At 36.5% G+C, this 23,687-nt stretch overlaps 1 protein-coding gene and 1 non-coding gene across 7 annotated transcripts in view; one reads left to right on the forward strand and one right to left on the reverse strand.

The window, feature by feature from the left end:
- The window catches only part of CASK (calcium/calmodulin dependent serine protein kinase), a 524,745-nt gene that overhangs the window by 336,411 nt on the left and 164,647 nt on the right, over nt 1–23,687 (reverse strand). The window lies entirely within an intron of this gene.
- On the forward strand, nt 4,365–4,471 carry LOC119523882. The gene has a single exon (XR_005214687.1). It is a non-coding gene; the product is annotated as a U6 spliceosomal RNA (small nuclear RNA).

The following is a 23,687-nucleotide window of genomic DNA, read 5'->3' on the forward strand; positions in this document are numbered from 1 at the left end:
CCAAGCAGGACTAAATGGTCCAGAAACTTCAGGAATGAAGGCTTGGGCCACCCAACCTGGCAAAGAACCATGGCCAGCTGAAGTGCTTGCTGAGGGCAGTGGAAGAAGGTAGTGATAAATATGAACTACTACCACATGACCAGTTACAGAAATGAGGACTGTGATGTTATGAATATTTCCTCTTTGTTTTGTTATGAATATGTTTGTATTTGTACATAAAGCAAATATCTTTGTTTTCTTCTCTATCTTTTCCCCTTATCACATGACAAAAGTTATATTGTTCATTTCATAGTATTTAAGCTATAGGGTATCAAGTTTAAGAGTGAATATTACCAAGAATTTGCACCCTATTCTGGAGAGATTTTAGTGTGTTTCCAGTTGAACACAAGACAGTTGAGTATTATTAGGCGAAACATATGTCTGTTATTGTGTTCTATTTAGAGATTAAGTATGGTTTAAGGTGATGTGTATAGCTGCCAAGTTGACAAGGGGTGGACTGTGGTGGTTGGGTTCATGTGTCAACTTGGCTAGGTGATGGTGTCCAGTTGTCTGGTCAAGCAAGCACTGGCCTAACCATTACTGCAAGGACATCGTGTGGCTAATAATAAAGAAGGCTGGTTTATTAAATCATCAGTCAGTTGATTGCATCTGTGGCTATTTACATATAGGATCAACTAAGGGAGTGTCTTCCATGGTGAGAGAATCCAATCAGTTGGATTTAACTCAATCAGTTGAATTTTAAGGGAGAAGAGAGAACTTTCACTTCTTCAGTCAGCCAGCCTCCCCTGGGGAGTTCACTGAAGACCTTCATTGGAGTTGCCAGCTTGCTGCCTTCCCTATGGAATTTGGACTCGTGCATTCTGCCCTATGGAATTTGGACTCATGCATCCCGACAGTTGCATGAGATGCTTTTATAAAATCTCGTATTTACAGAAATCTCCTGTTGTTCTGTTTCCCTACAGAACCATGACTAATACAGAGAGGAAAAAAAATAAAAACAAAGTAAGATAGGACATATAAAATCCAAAAGACAAAATGGTAAACAGTAGCAAATATTGTAAGTACACTGAACAAAGCTGAGTGTGAGTAGGGTTGGAAGAGGAAAGCTAGGGGCATGTATGACACCAGAAGGAAAGATATAACCCAGCAAAACCTAGAGTGGACAATGATGGCGTTTAAATGTACAAATATAAGAATGCTTTTACATGAAGGAGAACAAATGAATGTCAACATTGCAAGGTGTTAAAAATGGGATGGTATATGGCAAAAAAAACAATGTAAAATTAGAATCTATAGCTAACAATAATATCGTAATATATGTCCATGAAACTAACAAAGGCAATATACAGCAGCTAAATGTCAATAAGAGGAGGATATAAGAAAGGGTTATGAGATTCTTGGTGATATTGTTGTTGCTTTTTATTTTCTTATTTTAAAAATTTTTATTTTTTATTCTTCATTGTTTTTCCTCTTCTTTCTTCGTGGAAGAAATGGAAATATCCTCATATAGATTGTGGTGGTGAGTGTATAACCATGTGACTATACCAGGAACCACTGATTATTTACTTAGGATGGATTGTATGCTGTGTGAATAAAACTGTTTAAATAATAAACAGAAGGATACAAGTGCTGGAGATAATGTGGAGAGAGGAATGTACTTATTCACTTTGGTAGGGAAGAAGAATGGTGTGGCCCATCTGGAGGGCAGTGTGGTGGTTCCAACAGGAGGTCAAGTATAGGGTTGAAATATGGTCCTGTAACCCCATTATTAGGTAATAATTGGAAGAAGTGAAAACAGAGACATGAATGGACATTTGCACATTGGTATTTATGGTGGCAGTATTCATAATTTGCAATGGATGGAGGTGGCCCATGGGTACATTGACTGTTAGAAGGGTGAACCGTGGTGTATGCATATAATGGAATACTGAGTGGCTGCAAGAAGGAATGAAGTTGTAAGTCATGCAACTAGATGAATGAACCATGAGGACAGTATGTTGAGTGAGATAAGCCAGAAATGAAAAGACTAACATTATAACGCCTCACTAATATGGACTAACTATAATGCACAAACCCTGAGAATTGAATTTGAGAGCAAAGGTTATCAGGGGAAGGTTTATTGTAAAGGTTTCTAGACTGTAAGCTCTTACAGCAGTCACATCTATTCCTGAGTTGTTATGGTTATTTCTGAATTCTGAGACGTTAGGTTCTTTGTATACAACCTGGTCGTTCCCTGGAACTTTGGGTATCTGTGTAACACCTGAGACTCAGAACCAGAGTTTGGCAGCAATGAAAGTCAGTATTACCCCATACAGCAACTGTTAAAAAAAAACTGAAAAAGAGATCAGACTTCAATTAATGATATGAATGAAGCTGATCTGGTTATGACTAAGGCAAATCAGACTAAAGGGTAAAGGACAATACTGACAGTGTTTTAAAACTTCAACTTCTGTGTGAGACCAAAGGAAGAGATGTTTATTTAGTGCAAAATTTACATCATCTGCAGCACACTATCTAATTAACTTGTATGGTCAGTTTATTTGAACACCATAACTACACGGAAGCTTGAATAAGGAGTGAGATCTTGTTGGTTTGTACAGGTTAGTGTGATACCCCAATTCATCACAGAGTAATATGGGCAGAGAATAAAAAATATCTGCAAAGCCCTCAAGGGACTGGGGAATAACATGGAAATATTAAACTTCCCCACTTGGGGAATTCCTGATATTCTTGCAAGCATTGGGGACTACCAATTCAATAGACCAAGCCCTTGCCCTCAATCTTGGGGCATGCCGTTGTGAAGCTTGTTGCTGCAAAGGAGAGGCTAGGCCTACTAATAATTGCCCCTAAGTGTCACCCCCAGAGAACCTCTTTTGTTGCTCAGATGTGGCCTCTCTCTCTAAGCCAACTCAGCAGGTAAACTCACTGCCCTCCCCCCTACATGGGACATGACTCCGGGGGATGAGCTTGGCTCTGGCATCATGGGATTGAGAAAGCCTTCTTGGACCCAAAGGGGGAAGAGAAATAAAACAAAATAGAATTTCAGTAGCTGAGAGATTTCAAGTAGGGTCAAGAGTCATTCTGGAGGTTATTCTTATGTATTATATAGATATCCCTTTGTAGTTTTTAGTGTATTGGAATAGCTAGAAGGAAGTACCTGAAACTGATGAACTGTAATCCAGTAGCCTGGATCCTTGAAGATAACTATATAACTATATAGCTCTTAAGGTGTTACTGTGTAATTGTGAAAACCTTACGACTGAAACTCCCTTTATTCAGTGTATGGACAGATGCGTAAGAAAACAAAGAATAAATAAATAGGGGGGATAAGGGGTGTATTAGTTAGGGTTCTCTAGGGAAACAGAATCAACAAGAGATATCTACAAATATAAGATTTATAAAAGTGTCTCACACAACTGTGGGTATGCAGGAGTCCAAATTCCGTAGGGCAGGCAGCAGACTCGCAACTCCAATGAAGATGTTCGATGAACTCCTCAGGCAGCAAACTGGCAACTCTGATGAACACGTTCGATGAACCCCTCAGGCAACGAACTGACAACTTCGATGAACTCCTCAGGAAACGCTTCACTGGTCAGCCGAAGAAGTGAAGGTCCTCTATCTGTCTTGCTTAAAAGCCTTTAACTGATTGGATTAAATCCAGCAGATTGCATTCTCTCATTGTGGAAGACACTCCCTTCGTTGATGTAATCAGTCACAGCTGCAGTCAATTGACTGATGATTTAATAAACCAGCCTTCTGGTTTATTAACCAGCCATAAATGCCCTTGCAGTAATGGTTAGGCCAGTGCCTGCTTGACCAGACACCTGGGTACTATCACCTGGCCAAGGTGACACATGAACCTAACCATCACAAGGGGTATGGGATGTTTTGGGTGTTCTTTTTTTATTTTTATTTTTATTGTTTTGGAATAATGAAATTGTTCAAAAATTGATTGTGGTGATGAATGCACAACTATATGGTGATAGCATGATTGTACACCTTGAATGAGGATCTGGTATGTGAATATATCTCAATAAAATTGCATAAAAAGTGAAAATAAAAATAAAAAATCATCCTTCAAAGAAAACTCCAGTCCAAAATGGCTTCACTTGTGACTTCTACCAAACAAACAATGAAGAAATAATACCAATTCTTCACAAACCATTCCCAAAACACTGAAAAGGAAGGAATACGTCCCAATTCATTCTATGAGGCCATCATTAACCTGATACCAAAACCAAAGACATTACAAGAAAAGAAAACTACAGACTACCCTTACAAACTACCCCTCATGAGTATAGATGCAAAAATTCCAAACAGCGTTTTAGCAAAACAAATCCAACAATAGATGAACAGGTTAATATGTGCTCACTTCAGCAGCACAGACATTAAAATTTGAATAATAAACAAAAAATTATCATGGTTTCTGAACAAGGAAGATATGCAAATTCATTAAGTGTTCCTTATTTAAAAACTCCTAGCAAACCAGGAATAGAAGGGAACTTCTTCAATCTAATAAAGGTCATCTATAAAAAACCTTTAGCTAACATCAAACTTAATGGTAAAAGATCATATGTTTTCCCCCTAAGATCAGAAATAAGACAATAATGTCTGCTCTCAGAATTTCTATTCAACTTTATACTAGGGGTTCCAGCCAGTACAACAAGGGAAGAAAACCAAACAAGGCAAATCCAGACTGGAAAAGAAAAATTAATGCTGTCTTTATTCAAGATAACATAACTGTCTATGTAGAAAATCCAATGCCATCTACAAAAAGCTAGTAAAATTACTAAGTGAGTTTAGCAAGATTTCAGAATACAAAACTGATCCATAAAAATCAATTGTGACATCAACTAGATATGTCCCCTTTGCTCATAAAGTTGACACCCCTTCTCAACATGAACAGGTTAGGGTGGTCACTGCCTAGACATCTCTGAAGATCAGAAAAGTGATTAAACTAGAGGAAGGGGTAGCAATAGACAAGATGGAATTAAACAAAGGATTATGAATACTGCATCTTTATATAATTTTCTTTTCCTTAGTTGCTAGGGTATTAGAATAGTTAAAAGGAAAAAATTAAAATGGTGGAACTGTAACCCATAGCATCCTTTGAAATTAGTTATATAGTCACTTGTTAAATTGTAATTTGAAAGCTATACCTTTTTGTATATATGTTAGATTTCACAATAAGGAAATGACTGAAACCATGGTACTATAACTCATAATAACTTTGGAAATTTCCTATATATCTACTAGTTAAATCATACTTTGAAAGATATTACCTTTTTGTATATATCTTACATTTCATAATAAGGAAACAACTGAAACTGTGGAATTGTAACCTATAATATTCCTTGATATTTGCTCTCTAACCACTTGTTAAATTGCACTCGGAAAGTTATCACTGTAATGTATATATATTATATTCTACAATAAAAATTATGATAAAAAATCAATTGTGTTTTCATATTCTAGCAGGAAAAAAATTGGAAATGGAAATTTGAGAAATAAAACAATGCCATTCATTATAGTACCAGATATATGAAACAGAAATCTTACAAAAGATGTGAAAGACATTTACACTAAAAACAATAAAATGTTGCTGAGAGTTAAAGAAACCTAAATAAAAGAGAGGTAATGGGTTGAGGGGTCAGAAGACTTAATATTGTTAATATATCAGTTCTCCCAAATTATTATATATTCAGACAGTCCTCACTTTGCACAGTACCATGTTTGAAACAAGTACATATTGGAGCTGTGCAGAGCAAGGCCTTGGTTGTGATACACACACGTTTTAGTTAATGTGGTACCAGGTAAAAGTGAGAATTGCCAGTATTAGGTGTAATCCCAATAAAAATCCCAGCATAATTTTTTTTTTTGCAGAAATTCCCAAACTAAGTCTAAAATTCATATGGAAATACAAAAGAAAGGCATGAACAATTTTGATGAAGTAGAACAAAGAATATTAACACTACTTGCTTTCAAGACTTATTATGAAGATACAGTGATCAAGACAGTATGTTACTGACATAAAGATAGACGAATAGATCAGTGGTACAGGATAGAGTTTCAAAAGTGGCCCACACATATGTACAACTGATTTTCAACAAAGTTGCAAGGGAAATTCAATGGAGATAAGACAGTCTTTTTAATAAATGGTGCTGGAACAACTGGATATCCATATGTGAGGAGGAGGACAAGGAGGAGGAGGAAGTAACCTCATACCATATACGAAAATTAATTCAAAATGGATGACAGGCCTAAACGTACAACTTAAAATTATTAAACTTCTAGGGAAAAAAATAGGAGAAAACCTTTCTGACCTTGGGTTAGGCAAAGATTTCTTAGAAATAAGCACTAAAAGCATGATGGATAAAATAAATTGATGAACTGGACTTCATCAAAATTAATGACTTCTTATCTTCAGAAGACTGTTAAGAGAATCAAAAGTCACTGACTGGGTGAAAATATTTGCAAAATCATATATCTGATAATGGACTTATATTCAGAATAAAGAAGTCTCAAACATCAAGAATAAGAAAACGAACAACCCAAAATATAAAGGGCAAAAGATTTGAATAGACATCTCATCAAAGAAAATATACAGAAAATATACAGAAAATAAGCACACGAAACAATTCTTGTACATTATTGGTGGGAGAGTGGGAATGGGGAGAGGTAGAAGGGTGGGATTACAACTGGGCATAAGAAAACTTTTATGCCTTATGAATATGTTCAATATCTTAATTGCAGTGATGATTTAAGGGATGTATGCATAAGTAAAACTTATCAAATTATACAATTTAAATGTGTACAGTTTACTAGACGTCAACTATACCTCAATAAAGCTGTCTAAGAAAAGACCACTGACTGTTTAAAAATGGTAACAATATTTGTGGAATTTATAACTTATGTAGAAGCAAAAACTATGAAAACAATAGTGCAAAGGATGGGAAAGGGCCAAATGGAAGTATAGTGTTGTAAGGAGTTTCTATTTTATGTGCAGTGGTATAATGTTATTTGAAGGCAAACTGTGCTAAATTAAAGATGTATATTTTAAACCCTAGAGCAACCACAAAAAAACAAAAACAAAAACGAAACAACAAAGAGGTATAGCTAATAAGCAAATAGTGAAAATTAACTGGCACATTAAAAAATACTCTAAAGAAGGCAGGAAAAGGGAAAAAAAAAAACAGGAGAAACAGAAGATAAATAAAACATGATAGACTCAAACCCAGCCACATCAATAATTAGACTATATGTAAGTGGTCTAAATACATCTATTAAAGGTCAGAAATCATCAGAATGGATGGAAAAAAAGGCAAAGTCAAACATTATGTTGTCTATAGGAAACGTTATTTTAAATGTAAAGAAACTGATAGATTAAAAGTTTAAGGATGGTGTTCCGGTTTTCTAGAGCTGCCATTATAAAAATACCAGAAATGGATCAGCTTTTATAAATGGGATTTATTAGGTTACAAATTTATAGTTCTAAGGCCATAAAAGTATCCAAAATAAGGCATCAACAAGAGGATACATTCATTGAGGAAAAGCCAATGGCGTCTGGAACACCTCTGTCAGCTGGGAAGGCACGTGGCTGGCGTCTGCTGGTCCTCTGCTCCTGGGTTCTGGTTTCAAAATGGCTTTCTTCAAAATGTCTCTGGGCTTCTGTCTTTGCTCCTCTCTCTCGGCTCCTGTGCATCCTTGCTTTTTTCTCCCAGGGTGTTTCTCTCTAAGTATCTGGGGGTCCTCTCTTAGCTTCTCCAAGGCAAACTCTGGGCTTCAGCTCTTAGTTTAGCATCTCCAAACATCCTTCTGTCTGCATTTCCAAGTGTCTACGAGTGTCAGCGTCTGTGTCAGCTCTTGAGCTCTCTTAAGTACTCCAGTGAACTAATCAAGACCCACACTGAATGGGTGGAGTCACACCTCCACGGAAATGATCTAATCAAAAGGTCTCACCTACAGCTGGTTGGGTCACATCTCCATGGAAACAACCTAATCCAAAGGTTCTACCCTAATCAAAAGACTAAGTCTGCCCCCACAAGATTGCATTAAAGAACATGGCTTTTGCAGGGGGCATAATAGATTCAAACCAGCACAGATGAAAAAAGACATACCATTCAAAGGCTAATAGAAAGCTGAGAGAATAGGGAATGGGAATTTAAGGCCTAAAATGTACAGGGTTCCTATTTGGAACGATGGCAACGTTTTGGTAAGGGATGGTGGTGATGGTAGCACAACATTGTGAACATAATTAACAGCACTGAAATATATATCTGAATGTGGTTAAAAGGGGAAATGTTAGGCGGTATATATGGTAACAGAATAAAAATTAAAAAAATTCATGGAACTGCACTACACATTGAACCATAAGTTAAACCATGGACTACAGATAATACTACAATTGTAAAAATGTGCTTTCATCAATTGTAACAAATGTTTCACACCAATGAAAGGTGTTAATAATTGAGTAGTATATAGAAATCCTGTATTTTATGCCTGATTATTCTGTAAACCCACAACTTCTCCAATAAAGGGAAAAAAAAGAAAGCTGAAATGGCTATATTAATAGAAAAAAAGGTAGACTTTAGGACGAAGGGAGACATTTCATAATGATAAGTGTCAATTTATGAAGAAAATATAATACTCATAAAATGTATCTGAACCTAATGATAGATCTATAAAAATATAGTAAGCAAAAGCTGATGAAAATGAAAGGAGAAATTATAAAATCAAAATTACGTTGCAAGACTTTAATAATCACCTCTCAAAATTGATAAAGTAGAGAGAAAATCAGTAAGGATACAGAAGACCTGAACGACACACTATAAACCAAATGAACCTAGTATACGTTATAGAACACTCTACCCAACAAAAACAGAATACACATTGTTTTCAAGAGTACATGAAATGTTCATGAGGATAGACTAAAGACTCAGACATAAAATAGTCTCAATAATTTAGAAAGACTGAAATCATACATAGTATGTTCTCTAACCACAATGGAATTGAATTAGAAAGCAATAATAAAAAAGGTATCTGGAAGAGCTCCAAATATTTGAAAATTCAAAAATATACTACAAAATAACCCACAAGACACAAAGGAAATTAAAAAAGAAAAAAACAAAAATTTGTGGAGTTGCAGCCAAAGCAAATCTTAGTTAGAAATTTATACTTGTAAATGCTTATATTAGAAAAGCCTGAAATTAATGATTTAAGTTTCCACCTTAAGAAAGACAGAAAAAGAGCAAATTGAATCCAAAATATAAAGAAAGAATGAAAACAATAAACAGCAAAAGCAATAAGCCAGAAAACAAACAATAAAGTCAAGGAAACTAAAAATTGGTTCTTTGAAAAGATCAATAAAAATGACAAACCCTAGCTAGATGGATCAAGGAAAAAAAGAGAAGATTCAAATTACTAATATCAGGAATGAAAAAGAAGACATCACTACAGATATATCACACCAATAAATCCAACAATTAAAATGAATTGGACAGATTCCTGAAATACTCAATTTACCAAAACTGTTACAAGAAATCGAAAATACAAATAGCCCTGTATCTATTAAAGAAATTGAATATGTAATTTTAAATCTCCCCATGAAGACAATCCCAGGCCCAGACAGCTTTATGAATTCTACCATACATTTAAGAAAAAGTATTATCAACTTAACACAAACTTTTTGAGAAAGTAAAGGATAAAAGAGCTCATTATATGAGACCAGTATAACCTGATTCAATTAATACCAACCATATAGATAGATGTAGAGAAAGCATTTTAAAAAATCGAACACCTGTTTGTGATAAAAAGTCTCAACAAATTAGGAAGAGAAAACAACTTCCTAAACATAATACAGGGGAAAAACCTACAGCTATCATCCTCCTTAATGGTGAAAGACTGAATACTTTTCCCCTAAGATCATTTAACCAGATTTCTTAGCCAGGGCATTAAGGTAAGAAAAAAAAAAATGAAAGGCATACAAGAATGTAAGGAAACACAACAGTCTTTATTTGTAGACAACACAATCATACACAGATAATCCTAAGGAATAAAAAAAAGCTACTAGAACTAATAAGTGAATTTAGCAAGGACACCAAATATAAGATCAATGTACATGTATCAACTGTATTTCTATATGCTATCAACAAACAATTGTTAAATAAAATGTTTAAAACCAATTCCATTTCCCACAGCATCAAAACCATGAAGTCCTAAAAATAAATTCAATGAAAAAGTGTATAAGAACTCCACTCTTAAAACTACAAAATATCACTGAGAGAAATTAAAGATCTAACTAAATGGGGAAATATACTATGTTCCTGTATTGGAGGCTCAATACTGTTAAGATCTCCATTCTCCCCAAATTAATATACAGATTCAAAGTAACTCCAATCCAAACACCATGCTTTTTTGTAGAAACTGGCAAACTTATTCTACCTTTTTTTATGGAAATGTAAAGGACCTAGAATAACCTAAATACTTTTGAAAATAATTGTAGGATTTAGGCTACTGCGTTTTAAGACTTAATATAGAGTAATCAAGACAGTGTGGGTTTGATATAAGGATAGGCATATAGATCACTGGAACAGAATAAAAAGTGCAGAAGCAGATCAACACATTATTTCTGATAAAGGTACAAAAATAATTCAACAGGGAAAGGGTAGCTTTTTCAACAAATGGTTCTGTAACAAGTGGCTATCCATGAATCTCAGCCCTTACCTCACACTATATACAACTCAAGTCAAAATGGATCAGACCTAGACTAATAGCCAAAAGTAAAATGCTGGATGAAGATGTAGAAGAAAATCTTGACAACTTTGATGTAGGCAAAGTTTTCTTAGAACACAAAAAGAATGAACCATGAAAGAAAAAAACTGGTAAACTGGACTTGATCAAACTTAAAACTTCTCTTTAAAAGCTACAAACTGGTAGAAAATACTTGCAACATGTCTATTGACAAATGAAGTGTATCCAGAATATATAAAGAACTCCTACAATGCAATATAAAGAACATGCACTCCAATAAAAAAAATTGGTAGATCTGTATGAAGAAGATAAACAAATGGCCAAAACCACATCTTTAGTTACCAGGCAAATGCAAACCACTTGAAATACCACTACAAACACACTAGAATGGCTAAAATAAAAAAGGATGACAATACCAAGTACTGGTGAAGATGTAGAGCAACTGGAACTCTCATACAGTATTAGTGGTAATTAAAAAATAGTGCAACAACTGTGGAATATGATTTGACAGTTTCTTAACAAGCCAGCAACTGCATTCCTAGGTATTTATGCAAGAGAAATGAAAATATATGTCCACTTAAAGGTTTGTACACAAATATTCAAAGCAGCTTTAATTTTTAATGCATTTATACATATATTATTAAAGCTTTATTTTTAATAGCCCCAAACTAGAAACAATCCAAATTTCTATCAACAGGAAAATGTATTAAAAATGTGTATTCTATCCATGCAATGGAATATTACTTAGCAATAAAAAGAACAGTTTACTGATACAAGCAACAGACATGAATGAATCTCAAAACCAGTATGCTAAGCAAAAGAAGCATGCACAACAGTACACAATGTACAATTCTATTTATATGAGATTCTAGAATACAAAACTAATCAATCATGACAGAAACATATCAGTAGTTGCCTGGGGCAGGGAATGGGGAAGACTGACTGCAAAGGAGCACAATGGAACTTTTGGGGATGATGGAAATGTTCTGTATCTTAATTGTGGTGCTGATTACATAGAAATGCGTATTTGATAACTCATTGAATCGTAAAATGAAAGTAGGTGTATTATGCTGTATGCAAATTATACCTCAATGAAGTTGATTTAAAAATGTATATATCTAATTTTAAAAATACAATGGATATTTTCCAAAAATAGTCAGCAATATGCCTCATGCTCTTCTAGAACCATGCCATTCCTCATCAAGACATGTTATATCTCCCATTCTCTTGAACCTTAGTGAGACTATGTAGCCGTCTAATGTTGGAAGTGATGCTGCATGACTTACGAGTATGGATCACAAAGGTAGATACGACTTCAGCTTGGCTGGCTCCCCCTCTCACTCCCCCCCCCCCTCTCTCTCTCTCAACATTCAACCCTGGAACTCAGCAGTCATACCGTGAGGAAGCCCAGGCCACATAAGGTGTGGCCAGGAATCCCAACTAAGGTCTCTCAGTCAACAGCCAGCATCAACTGCAGACATGTGAGTAGCGACCCTTCAGATGATTTCAGCTTGTAACCCTGGAGTCTTCCACCTTTTGCCCCAGACATTGTGGAACAGAGAAAATCTAACCTCAACTTTGTTCTGTCCAAATTACTGACCCCCATTATCTGTGAGCATAACAAATAGTTATTTTATGCCACTAAGTTTTGAGGTGTTCGTTATGCAGCCATAATATCTGGAATACCATGTGACAAAGCAAAATGTTCTGATCAAAACTGGCCATTAGCCCTAAATGAAAATGTATTCTTGATTTTGTTTCTTTGTGACAGAATAGTGTTTTTAACAAAGTATCATATCACACCTTCCCACTCCTTGAATCATTATTTAATTATAAACATTTGTTGAGCATTTACTATGTAAAGTTAACTTTCACAAGGTCAAAATTAATAAACGGCAGAACCAGTATATGAACCTGAGTCTTGCTGAAATTCACTCCCTTGCACTAGTCCCTCTTAGAGTGGTACCACCACATATTGACTGGTGACCAGACTTTGGCCACTAGAAAACTTTAGCTGCACCTCTGAAATCTGTCTCCATCCAGCTCTATGGTCTCTTTTCTTGCCATTACTTTAGTCTCTTGATTACTTTTAACTCGCTTGATTCCTTTGTTCATCATCTCTAATATGTGCAATACTTCCCACTCTGGCTCAATCTACCCATACAATTTCCAGCTCCTAAAAACTGTAGGCTAATTAGGGCTGCTAAGGAAAATCATAACAGCATTTTGATTGAGTGCTGCTACAAACTCCTTGCACCCAGCCTCAACTGGGCCCTTGAGGCAGCGTAGCAATTTCTCCTCATATCCCCCCTTCCATTCCTCTGAAGTGCTAGTATAAATTCTCTTATCTCTCTGCTTTCTATCACCACTCCTACTCTCAGCAAGTGACTCTGCTTCCTACTTTACCAAATCAGGCCTTCAGCTGAAGATGTCCTTTGGTTCCTCCTCCTACCTACAGACCCAATTTTATCTGTGCCCTGTCTTTCCTTTTGCCTCAGTAGAAGGGCTCACCCCTCTCCCCACCTATCAAAGACCTCACTACATCAGTTTTCCTTTTCTCTATCTCTTCCCCCCAGCATAAAAAGATGTGGAAATCGCTCCCATTCTAAACTCCAGCCCTATTCCACATACCCCTCCTCCTACGACTGTTCTCTCTTCCCAGTCTAGACTCTTGAAAATTATTCTATATTTACTTTCTCTACTTCCTCACTATCCATTTCTTCCTCAGCCTGTCACAGTCTGGCTTCTGTTCCCACTGCACTACTAAAACTGCTCTCACCAAAGTTCCCAATGACCTCCTTGTTGCCAAATTCCATGGACAGCTCTCACTTGGCCTCTTTATAGCATTTTACACCAGAGAAAATCTCTTCACTCTCTGCTTCTGTAATAGCATTCTCTGATGATAACTCTCCTACTTCTCTCTCTTTCTTGGTTCCTCTTTCTCTGCCAATCCTTTAAATGTAGGTGTTTCTCAGGGTCCTGACTTTGATCTTTTACTTTTATTGTGGCTCTTTAATGTCTTTTCTTTAAGCAATCATATGAATTTCCATGGTCTCATCTGTCACCTACATGATAAAGATTCTCAAATCTTTTATTCAGACCCTTGTCCTAAGTTTTAGATCAGTATCTTTAACTGCCTACTGATACAACTGTTGATACATTTATGATGTTTCAAAGGTTCCTCAGACTAAACATATTCAAAACTCAACTCATTTATTTTCCCTAATACCCTCCTTAACCCACTCCCCTTGGATATTCTCTATTTGGATAAAACAAATAGCATTACTATCCAACTAGTCATATGAACCAGAAATACAGGCATTTCCTAGAATACTCATTTTTCTTAAGCTCTGTATCACCAAGCCCTGATGATTCAGTCTCATTATTTTTTATATTTATCCCCTCCTCTTTTCCATCTAGGACTACTGCCAAATCTTTAACTCAGGCACCTCTTTTGCATACCATTGCAATTTCCTAGCTGGTACCCTCTTCTTATATAGCCTCCTTGACAAATACTTCCTGACTTGTCTAAAATATAAACCTGATTGTGTGACTAGCCTGCTTAAAACATACCAATGGTTCCCCAGTCCTAGAGAATAAAGTTCAAACTTCTCAGCAATGCACACGAGACATTCATAACCTAACTGGTCCATCTCTCACCCTCCTTATACCTTCAGCTCTAACAAAACTAATCTACTTGCACTTTCCTGAACATAACATGCTAATTCACTCCTCTACACCTCTGTAAATACTTTCCCTTTACTTTCAATGTCCTACCCCCTTCAAGTCCATTTGTGAATTCCTCATCTCATCACAGCGGAATTTATCACTTTCTCTTCTGCACTATAACAGAGAATGTGTACACTGTTATATTTACTACACTGTGTATTAGTTTTCTATTGCTTCTGTATCAAATTACTTCAAAACAACACGAATCTGTTCTCTTAAAGTTCTGGAGGTCAGAAGTTCAAAATGAGTCTTACAGGCTAAAATCGAGGTGTCGGCAGGGCTGGTTCCTTCTGGAGATTCCAGGGGAGAATCCATTCCTGGCCTCTTCCAACTTCTAGAGGCTGCTGGCATTCTTTGGCTCTTGACCATATCACTCCAATCTTTGCTTCTGTTTTCACATTGCCTTCTCTCCTGTACTCAAATCTCTCTTCCTCCCTCTAATAAAGATCCCTGTGATTACACTGGGCCCACCCAGGTAATCCAGTATAATCTCCCCACCTCAAGATCCTTAACTTAATCACATCTGCAAAGTCTTTTTGCCATATAAGGTAACAGATTCACAGGTTCCGGAGATTTGGACATGGACATCTTTGGGGGCCATTATTCACTTATTTAAATGCATGCCTCCCTGACTGTACTGTGATATCCTTTAGGGTAGGTCAAACATGTTATTCATTCTTGTCTTCTCAGTATCTGACATATAGTAAAAAGTCTGTAAAGGTCTGTTAAATAAATCTAGCAAAGGATTCATGTTGGGAAGGGGAAATACAATTGGCCTAGTAATGTGGATCCAGATACCAAAGACCAGAAAATCAAATATCAGGATTTCAATTCACTCCTAAGGCAACAGGGAGAACCACTGAATTATACATCCCCAAGATTTCAAGATAAACATCCTGGTTTTTACTTTAACACACAGAATATTGATGCCTTCACCAAAACTTATTTGCACATTCAATATTACTCTATGCAATCTATTTAGGTAACATGTAAAATCCTAATATCACAGGAAGAAATATGCTACATGGATTAATCCAATATTCTAAATCAAATCATGGGACTATTCTATTTATGTGTAAGTTTTTTTTATAGTAGAATTTGATTTTAAAAATTTAATTTTGCTGAATTGATGAAAATCAATACTAAAAATTCTACTTTTAAACAAGCTATAATATTTAGATACTAATTATTTAAAGGGAAAAGGATAGGAGAGGAAAAAAATCAAAATAAAGTGAAAACATTGCCAAGTATTTCAGATGGGGTTGCTTTGATACAATATCTTTTTAAAATTATTCTGTCATACAGACAATTCCCCTTCATGCCAGTTATCAATTTATTCTCTCTCAACTACAAATCCACCCTTTATTACCTGCTCTGCTCTACTACAGCTGGACTCTAGTTCTCTATTGCCAGCTGGCACAACATTAAGGTTTGTCAGTAGAGGGTGCTGGAGAGACACTGGAAGAGGAAAGGACTTGCTTTCCTGGTTCTAGTGTGTTTTCCTTGTCGGGCTCCCTCAGGGTATGCGGTTTATCTGCAGTGCCCAGTGCCAGTGACAAGTGGCGCCTTTCCTTGGGTAGCTTCTCTGGAACCCCAGGCAGTTTTGAAGCAGAACATGACTGGTGGGGTACCTTTCTGTAAAGTTTCCCCTGGGCACGGCCTCCATCAGCTGCTTGCTGCAAGTTCAGAGGTGTAGCTCCTCCCTAAGGATGGCTTCCCCGTGACTCCAGAAGGCAGACTGCCAGCAGGTCCCACCAGCCCAGCATCTCTGCAAGCTTCTTGAGTGTTTTATCTCAGCCCTTGGGATTATGGTTGTTACCTATGTCTGCTATTCCTATACTTTTTAAGTTCTCTAACTCTTACTAGCCAATTCCCCATTACTCCCACCTCCTATTAATAATTTTTTATATTAAATTAGCTTGTTCAAATTACTGCTAGGTTTCTGCTCCTGATTGGATACTGCCTGACACACCTTCTTCCCCACCACACACAAAAAAATAACTGTTCTGACTGGGCTGCAAGAGGCCTTTAATGTGACCAGATTATCTGGAGTGATAAAATGTTCACTCTAGATACCCAGCAAATATTTAGATTGCCCTGAATTATGGAAATTAAACTGGTTACATGTAAAATAAAAAGCATAGAGAAACATTATTTTTAGATTTTTTCTTTGATTCAGAATAAGACATTTTAAAATGCATTATAAAACCAACAATAGTAAGTATGTGTCATTTCATGAATTTTTCAGTTAATCCATCTATACCTGCCTATTCCGATGAAAGCAAAATAGCTGTGCAGTCAGCTCTAAGGATTTCCCTACCCGAGAATTTTATTATGTGTTCCAGGACTCCTGAGCTTTCTGGTGGCCAGTCCACCTCTGGTTGACAAATAATCTGTCCTTCCAAATTGTTTTACAGACCTAAACCTCTTACTAAAAATTTAAAGTGCTTTACAATTCAAAAGGCAACCAATACTTATCTCCCTATAATACTTACTTTTTCTAAGAAAAGAGCCAAAATCATATTATAAAAAACAGCCTGCCTAAAATAATTTTCCGATCCTTTGATTACAAAAATATTAAAATTCAGTTATAAAAAACAGTGCCAGACTGGATTTTAAATAGTCTCTTTCTAATTGTAGAACACAATATGTCCTTATTTTAGTCTTCTGTTCCGTGACTTAAAGAGGACATTTGATTCTAAGGTAGAATTTTAGTACTGCTTTGGAATAAAACAGCATCAAATACTACAATCTCACTCAAACATTAAAGTAATAAATTTTAAGTTTAAAAATTACATAGTGTGGCAGATTAAAGATAGCCACAAATTCTTTGTCAGCTCTCCCATTGAGAAGTGGAATCTATGATCCCTCCCCTTCAATCTGGCTGGGCTCTGTGACTTTTCTGACCAATAAAATATAGTAGAAAGGATGCTGTGCCAGTTTCCAGGTTAGCCTGATGCAGCATTTTCCTTGTTATATTACACAGGTCCCTGCCACAACACCACTTTGGCCTTTGGTTGAGATTAGTTTTTAAAATATCAGATTTTACGCATAGTTAGCCTAGTAACTGACAAATTTCACTTAAAAGAAGTCTTTATTATAAGGCATGAATATTGTTTTTACTGTTAATTTTATCCCTTTAATTATTCTTGACTTAAATTTTTTAATTGAGATTGTTTGCATACCATACAATTATCCAAAGATCCAAAGTGTACAATCAATTGCCCATGGTACCATCATACAGCTGTGCATCCATCACAAATTTTTTTCCAATTTTTAGAACATTTTCATCACTCCAGAAAAGAAATAAAGACAAAAAAAGGAAATGCAAATCCTCCCAGACCCCTAACCACCCCTCTCCATTATTAATTCATATTGGTATAGTACATTTGTTACTGTTGATGGAAGAATGTTAAAATACTACTAACTGTAGCATACAGTTTGCAATAGGTATATATATTTTCCTATATGCTCCTCTATTATTATCTTCTAGTTATAGTGTCATACATTTCTTCTAGCTCATGAAGGAGATTTCTAATATTTGTATAGTTAATCACGGACACTGTCCATCACAAGATCCACTGTTTTATACATTCCCATCTTTTAACCTCCAACTTTCCTTCTGTTGACATACATGAATCTGAGCTTACCCTTTCCGCCACATTCACAGACCATTCAGCACTGTTAGTTATTTTCACAATGTGCTACCATCACCTCTGTCCATTTCCAAAAGTTTAAGTTCACCCTAGTTGAACATTCTGCTCATAATAAGCAACCGCCCCCCATTCTTTAGCCTCGTTCTATATCTTGGTAAATTATATTTCATGTCTGTGCGTTTACATATTATAATTAGTTCATATCAGTGAGACCCTGCAATATTTGTCCTTATGTGTCTGTCTTATTTCACTCAATATAGTGCCCTCAAGGTTTCTTCATCAACCCATTTTTTTAAGACAGTTTTGTTCACACACCATACATTCTGTCCTAAGTAAACAATCAATGGTTCCCTGTATAGTCACGTATTTATGTATTCACCACCACCATCACTATCTATATAAGGACATCTCCATTTCTTCCACAAAGAAGGAGGAAAAGTCAAAGAAGGTAGAGAGACAAAAGAAAAAGAAAAAAGAAAGAGAGAAAAAAAACATGACAGCTAGGAAGCAACAAAAGGAAAGACAGCATTAAACTAAAGTAGAATAAAGAGTCAGACAACTTCACCAATGCAAGAGTCCCATTCCCCTCCCTCATGCCCCCTCCATATGCATTTAGCTTCGGTGTATTGCCTTTGTTACATTAAAGGAAGCATAATACAATGTTTCTGCTAATTATAGTTTGCAGTTTGCATTGATTGTATTTCCCCCCAATCCCACCCTATTTTTAACACCTTGCAATGTTGACATTTATTTATTTGCTCTCCCTCATGTAAAAACATATTTGTACCTTTTATCACAATTGTTGAGCACCCTAGGTTTCACTGAGTTATACAGTCCCAGTCTTTATCTTTCCTCTTTCCTTCTGCTGTCCCACATGCTCCTAACCTTCCTCTTTCAACCATACTCACAGTCATCTTTGTTTAGTGTACTTACATTGTTGTGCTACTATCTCCCAAAATTGTGTTCCAAACTTCTCACTCCTGTCTTTTCCTATCTGTCTGTAGTGCTCTCTTTAGTGCTTCTTGTAGAGCAGGTATCTTGTTCACAAACTCTGTCATTGTCTGTTTGTCTGAGAATATTTTAAGCTGTCCCTCTTATTTGAAGGACAGTTTTGCCAGATATAGGATTCTTGGTTGGTGGTTTTTCTCTTTCAGTATCTTAAATATATCACACCACTTCCTTCTTGCCTCCATGGTTTCTACTGAGAAATCCACACATAGTCTTATCAAGCTTCCTTTGTATCTGATGGGTCACTTTTCTCTTGCTGCTTTCAGGATTCTCTCTTTATCTTTGACATTTGATAATCTGATTATTAAGTGTCTTGGCATAGGCCTATTCAGATCTATTCTGTTTGGGGTACACTGTGCCTCTTGGATCTGTAATTTTGTGTCTTTCATAAGAGATGGGAAATTTTCATTGATTATTTCCTCTATTATTGCTTCTGTCCCTTTTCCCTTCTCTTCTCCTTCTGGGACACCCATGACATGTACATTCCCGTGTTTCTTGTTGTCATTCAATTCCCGGAGGTGTTGCTCATATTTTTCCATTCTTTTCCCTATCTGTTCTTTTGTGTGTAGGCTTTCAGGTGCCTTGTTCTCCAGTTCCTGAGTGTTTTGTTTTGCCTCTTGAGATCTGCTGTTGTATGTCTCCATTGTGCCTTTCATCTCTTGTGTTGTGCCTTTCATTTCCATAGATTCTGCCAGTTGTTTTTTCAAACTTTCAATTTCTACCTTATGTATGCCCAATGTTTTCATTATGTGCTTCCTCTCTTTTGCCATATCTTCCCTAAACTTTTTTAATTGCTTTAGCGTTAGTTGTTTAAATTCCTGTATCTCAGTTGAAGTGTAAGTTTGTTCCTTTGACTGGGCCATAACTTTTTTTTTCTTAGTGTAGGTTGTAGTTTTCTGTTGTCTAGGTATCTGATTTCCTTGGTTACCCCAATCAGGTTTTCCCAGACCAGAATGGGCTCAGGCTTCAGCAGGAGGCAATAGTATCACATCTCCCTGAGGATGTGTCTGAGAAGATTGATGCACCCTGTGAGGCCTCATGTCACTGTGCTTTCTGCCCAGCAGGTGGCACCTGTCAGCCTGTCACTCCAGACTGGTGTAAGGAGGTGTGGCCCGTGGCTGTATTCCCCTAGGCTCTGGGGTCTGGTTCTGAATGGAAGGCGGGTAGTAGAGACTGGCACCATCTCTTTCCTCTTAGGGAAGATACACCCCCTAGGGAGATATCACTTGCATTTGAAGTCTTTCTGACTCTGCTATCTCCACCCTGGGGAGTCAGAGTGCTGGGAACTGAAAATGGCTGAGGCTTTCTCCACTGAGCCGAAAAAGGGAAAGAAAACCCTTCAGGGCCAGTCTGCGTCCACCCTCTGTTTCACCCATCGGCCAGAGATAGCACCTGGTCCTCTGTGCTCCCCCTCCGTCCCAGAGAGGTCCTCTGGCTCTCCAAGGTCAGTCATCACCAAAAGCCTCTGTTTGCTTGTTGGGAATTCATAGCATGTACTGAGCAGTCAACATTTGTTAATTAAAACCTCAGTTGGAGTTGGGCTAAGGTATATTCACTTATTCAGAAAGTGCTGCTCTCTATCACAGCAAGGCTTTGCAGTTTGGGCTGCCGTGGGGGGAGGGGTTTCTCGGCTTGGGTCACAGGTTTTACTTACAGATTTTATGCTGCGATCTCGGGCATTCCTCCCAATTCAGGTTGGTGTATGATGTGTGGCCAGTCATGTTTGTTCCCCAGCAGTTATTCCAGATTATTTACTAGTTGTTCCTGGTTGTATTTTAGTTGTTACAGGGGGACTAACTAGCTTCCACTCCTCTCTATGCTGCCATCGTCTCCTTGACTTAATTTTAATAATTAATTAATTAGTAGGGTCTCCTGAGAAATTTCCACAGTTATTAATACTCATTGATAACTGTTATTAATTCCTCTTTACTGAAGGGTTAGCAGTATATTAAGGCAAAAAAAATGTTTTCTTAAAACACTATGTAATGTAGTGACTTTGACTAACTTGAGAGAAAACCCCAAAAGGCAAAATATATATGGAAGAGGGAAAACTCACTTGATACTTCAGTTTGTAATCCTGAGAAGAATTTTAAGAAAAACAAACATGAAAAGAGCAAAGAAGGATTTCAATTAGTAAACTGGACAACATGGCCCTATATGGTAAACCAGAACACAAAAGGGCCATTCTCCCCAAATCAGCAAGGATTAATAAACATATGAGTGGAAAATTTATTTTATCATTTCATTCTGTTGGCAAAGACGTTTTGAAAAAAGACAATAACTTCCATGTGTATGTTTGACTTTGTTTTTTTTTTTTTTTAAATGTTTGAAATGTATTAACAGTATTGGGGAAAAAAGTCATGCCTTGTCAGTGTCTAGACGAAGTACTTTGTAGTGGCTTTATTTTTTTTTAAAAGCTAAGAGGGTAACATAATTAAAATTTTTTAAAAAGGAAATTGTACAGATGGAACTGAGGTAGGCAAGGTGAAGATAATTCCAGAATTAACATAGGATAAGTCACTGTGGAGGATCAGGAAACTATTGAACACCTATTACGTACTAAGCACTGAGCTAAGATGCTTTACATATATCATCGCCCTTAATCTTTGCAACAGCTCTGTGAGGACAGCATAATTATCCTCATTTGACAGCCAGGAAAGTTGAAGTTTATGGGGCTTAAGTACACATAGTATAGAACAGATTTAGAATTATATCCCTGACCTGTCTGACTCCAGCTCTTCCCACACTTTTCCTACTACAGTGGATCTGTAGGAAAAACTGTGAAGCCTTTAGCTATAATCTGCTTAGTATTTAACCACCTCAAACTTTCCTTGGATATAAAAGGAACTCAACAGGACAGTATTATTCTTTACTTAGTCTCATGCAAGAGAATGAATAAATATATCAGTGACATAGCGTGAGGGGAAAAGATGATCATAATAGAACAATAAAAGGGTAGTTTCCAAACTCAGTAAATCATTCATGGAACAAATACAAGGTGGGGATTCATGAAAAACTTGTAATATTTTCATTCATGTACCAGAAGTGTTAAAAAATATGTACAAATTATAGAGACAAACTGGCAAAGTTTTTCAGAAAGCCTGCATTGCTTATTGATTCTGCACCAAAAAATGAGTAATTTAGCAATGAGTCCTCAAACAGTGGACTTAAAAATCTCCTGGCAGTTATTTCTGAAGAGTAAAAAAGTTAGTTAAAATCTACCATATTGACGGGGAGAAAATATAAGAAAGACAGGATAAAGGCAAATACCAATGACAATGCAAGGCCATCTCAAATAGACTAGTGGAACTTTCAAAATGTTTCAGAAATGGCACTTATGTTGCAACATTAGATAAAATTTGCCTCATTTTGAACAAAATATCTTTTGTCATTATTTTCAAAGTATCCAGGAAGGATAAGATTCAATTGTAGCCTGAGTCACTCCCTTCTTAATATTTACTATGGGATTGATGATCTTACATCTCTGAATCACTAGATTTAAAGGCATCTATGTTTTATTACTATCTACATCTACCCTAGAACTTAGCATTCTGCATAGAATAGGCATCTAACGAGCTTTTTTTCCGCAAAGACTGAATGATTACTTATACTTATCAAATCAGACTTACACCAGGCAAAATGTAAATAAATCTAAATAATCTAGACATATCTTTACCTCTGAACACATGAGCTGATAAAATAAATCATCCCAACACTTTCCCCCTTGGGACAACTTATACCTATTACTTGTATCTTAATCATTAATGTCCAGCTTGATGAATTCTCACAGAGAACTTACTCATGGAACTGAAACCCAGATCAAGAAACAGAACATGACCAGCACCTGAGAAGCCCCTATCGTGCCTCCTTCCAGCCACAACCTCCCCTCAGAGGTACCCACTATTTTGATTTTAAACATCATATATTAGTTATGTCTGTTTTTGTACTTTATATAAATGGAATCATATAGTAGGTAGTCTTTTACACTTGTCTTCTTTCACTCATGATTGTGCTGTGAGATTCATCCCTGTTTTGTATGTAACAAAGTTTCATCCATTCTCATTGCTTTGTAATACTCCATTGTATGAATATACCACAACTTATTTATGCCATTCTACTGCTGATGGATAGTTCTGTTGTTCCCAATTTAGGGCTAATATGAAGAATTCTGCCAAAAACATTCTTGAACATATCTTTTGGTGGACGTATGTTAATGCATTTCAGTTGGGTATTTATCTAAGGGTAGAAATGTGAGGTCATAACGTATGTATATGTCAGCTTTGGATATTCCCAAATATCCAGGATTGGTGAACTAATTTACCCTGCATCATCATTAAGAGTTCCCTGATGTCTCTATGTCCTTACCAACACGTGGTATTGTCTGTCATTTTCATTTTTTAGTCATTCTGTTGGGAATCTAGTGGTATCACATTGTGGTTTTAATTTGCATTTCTCCAATAACTAATGAAATTGTGCACTGCTTACTAATCATTTGGATTACATTGTTGTGTGCGTGAAATATCTTTCAAGCCTTTTGCTGATTCC

Source organism: Choloepus didactylus, chromosome X (genome assembly GCF_015220235.1).
Source record: "Choloepus didactylus isolate mChoDid1 chromosome X, mChoDid1.pri, whole genome shotgun sequence".
NCBI classification, from domain to species: Eukaryota; Metazoa; Chordata; class Mammalia; order Pilosa; family Megalonychidae; genus Choloepus; species Choloepus didactylus.